Below are 3,392 nucleotides of genomic sequence, written 5' to 3'. Positions count from 1 at the left end.
ATAGAGCTACCTGTTGGGACTGCAATGATTTTTATATCGGAAAAACTAAAAGACGATTGCATGACCGAAAAACTGAGCATTTTAAAGCATTAATTAATCGTCATCATACGTCGGCTCTTGCGGACCATGTTCTGGTCTGAAGATGTATGCAGAAGCATACGAAACGTCAAGAAAAAGATAATTTCAAAAAGGATGCGTTTATATCTGTTTGTCACCGCTGTTTGTGTGTTATTTCTGATCTAACTGAGATGGCCAAAGAAAAAGAGTATTTACGACATGGTTTATGTAACATTGTTCATGTTGGGGCTGGCTGATTTTGGAGTCCATTGTTGGGTATATGAGATAAACTTTATTAGGGCTTACACTAATTTGCGTAACGAAACGAAAAGAACAGAAATACAGAAAGAATCCTAACAGTCGGTAAAGCTAACCTTAGGTCTTATTAGGCCTAAAGAAAAGTTTTTAGGCCTAATGTTATTAGCATTGGTAAATGGTTAGGGTTGTACCTGCTCGGAAATTTTCAATCCGTTTCAAAAAAATAGTAATCTGACCAAAATGACTATTTTGAAAACGGACTATTAAATTATTATTTAAAGAAAATTAATTTGTTATTTATAATATTATAATAACTTGAATCATGTATTTTACAATGCTTATTTCATTTTATCATATTGTCTTCATCAGAGTGATTGATTATAAAACTGTAATTCCTAAATGTGGGTTGGTGTCTTTGATCCCATTCATGGGTTTAAGTAAAATCAAATGGCCCCTAAATGGCACATAATTTTTTCTTTAAAGTTGAAGTATTTTTTTATTGTTGTCCAAGAAAAGTGAAGCAAATTAGCCGAGATTGCCTTTACTAAGGTTAAAAAGCTCATTAACATGCCTTAGGACACTTTTCAGCGAAAAATAACAGGGGGGGGTCAATGGCCCGGGGGCCCATGTTTTGTCCTTTCCCCCTGTTGAATTAATTTGCAATTGTAAACATTACGCGATATTCACCGGTACATTATCCGTGTTATTAAGAATGAGCAACTGGCTTAAGAAAAGTTTACTTGCTTTGTTCCATACTTGGCAAAGTAATTAAACATGTATCACCGTACTTCTGCGCCACATGGTATTCTGAGTAAATACTTAAAGAAGCGTCTTGTTTCAGATCCAAAAGGTCTTTGTTTACACAGTAATGCATCACAAAGGAAATTTATGGTACCGAATAACAAAGGCAAGTCAGACGGGCATGTATACGCCTTCATATACGCGTATGTGCGTATAAGCTGCCTGTGCGCAGTTAACGTATATCTGAGCGGTGCTGTATCTGAAGTACAACACGTGGTCGATGCACTTAAGGAAGAAGTTGACAGGGACCTACCACATCCACAAACCATCCTCTGCTTTATGCAAAACAAATATTGTTGCAAAGTAAATAAAAATTGATGCACAGTTTTTAGGAAGAGCGGAAGGAAGTTTTTAGGAAATGTTTAGTTTAGTTTAGGTTAGTTTATTGAGATTCGTCACAAGAGAATATATACATAACATATAATAAGAAAAAAAGAAACATAATAGTATGACGTGACCGGAGAGACGAACCAGGCAGAGCCCCAATTGTAACGTATCCCCTAGGCTCAAAAAATAGATCTAGACTTACATAGTAGAATTAATTAGACTTACATAAAAGATTAAGAAAGAAAAAAGTATGCAAAATAATTGACAAATCATGACGGACTAAGTTTCTAGTAGACCTCTAAAGTGATCGTTAAGATGGACTCTAAAACACAAGAGATCCTGGCTAGACTTAAGTATATTAGGTAAGCTGCTCCACAACTTAACAGTCCTAGGAAAATAGCTGTTACAATAGTATTCCTGATTATGCCGAGAAAGTAGGTCAAAGTTGGCTTGATAAAAATTACGGGTTCTATAATGCCAAAATTATTAGTAACAGTTCCAGTTTTATACTTAAACAGGAGAACTAAATCGTGCATTTGTCTACGAAAATCTATTGGTATAACTGACTTCTTTTGGAGGATAGTTCAATATGAATTTAGTGACACGCCTCTGAATGTTCTCTATCAGTCTGCGATGTTTTACTAAGTAGGGTGACCACACACTTGATGAATATTCTCGTAACGGCCTGACAAGCGCCGTGTATAACAACTTTCTCGTCTGGACATTACGAATGTCCCTGCCACACAGCCTCTTCACTAGACCAAGTACCCTATTCGCCTTCGCACACATCTGCTTGATATGACTATTCCATGTGCAGTTACCAGAGACATTTACGCCCAAGTCAGAGGTTTCCGGAGAGTGCGATAATACTTCCTCGCCAAGATGATATGTGTTGAGGGGCTTTCTAAGAGATCTTCGCTTGGACATACGCAACACTTTACATTTAGTAGTGTTAAATGTCATCCTATGATCGCTGCTCCATGAATGTAAACCACCTAGGTCAGATTGCAACAAGGCAGGAAAACTTAGAGAGTCTATAGGCCGGTAAAGTTTGCTGTCGTCCGCAAAAAGGGCGAGACTTGATCCATGCTGTACGTAGGACGGCATTTCGTTTGCAAAAACCAAGAACAACAGAGGCCCCAATATGGAACCCTGTGGTACCCCAGATGTTACAGGTAGCCAATCCGAGAAGGCACCTTCAAGAACGACCCGCTGTTGTCTATTTGACAGATAGCTCGCAAACCATCGAGGGACGGCGCCTGAAATACCATGGCGGTGGAGCTTAGTCAATAGGTCATGGGGCACCTTGTCAAATGCCTTAGAGAGATCGAGGTGTATGACATTTGCACGTTTCCACAGCGCGGGTACCACCCCATGTGACAGAGATAAGTTGAATATTTTACACAAGGAAGGCGCTATCTCAGCTGCTGTATTTTTCAGGGGGGATCCAGGGATATTTTCAGGCCCACATGCTTTATTAGGGTCAAGACTAAGAAGAACCTCCCTCACTTCAGAGACTGTAAGTTCAATAGAGTCTAGTTCTTCTCCGACGCCACTGGGGGGGCAGAGCACTGAGTGGTGGCGAGGCCGTACTCGCCGGATTAAACACAGAACTAAAAAACTCTTTTTAAGATGTTAGCTCTGTCCCGACTGTCAGTTACAAGTTTATGTCCGTTCCTAAGAAAGTTAGGGAGGGTCTATCGGAAGTAGATGACTTGATGTAGGACCAAAAGCGCTTGGGATTTTCTAAGATGGATGCCTTAAGTTTTTCTGCGTGCTCCTTCTTTTTCCGCATAAGCATTTACTTTACAGGTTGTCGTAGCTCGATAAACTTGGCTTCAGTGGATGACGAGAGCTTTTTCTTGCGTCGTCTTTTTTCTTTAACGATAATCTTAGTTCATTGTCTATCCAGGGCAGATCATTCACGCTTCGTGCTTTGCATTTAGGAA

This window comes from Montipora capricornis, chromosome 2 (assembly GCF_036669925.1).
Source record: "Montipora capricornis isolate CH-2021 chromosome 2, ASM3666992v2, whole genome shotgun sequence".
NCBI lineage: Eukaryota > Metazoa > Cnidaria > Anthozoa > Scleractinia > Acroporidae > Montipora > Montipora capricornis.
Note: the sequence above shows the minus strand (reverse complement) of the source record.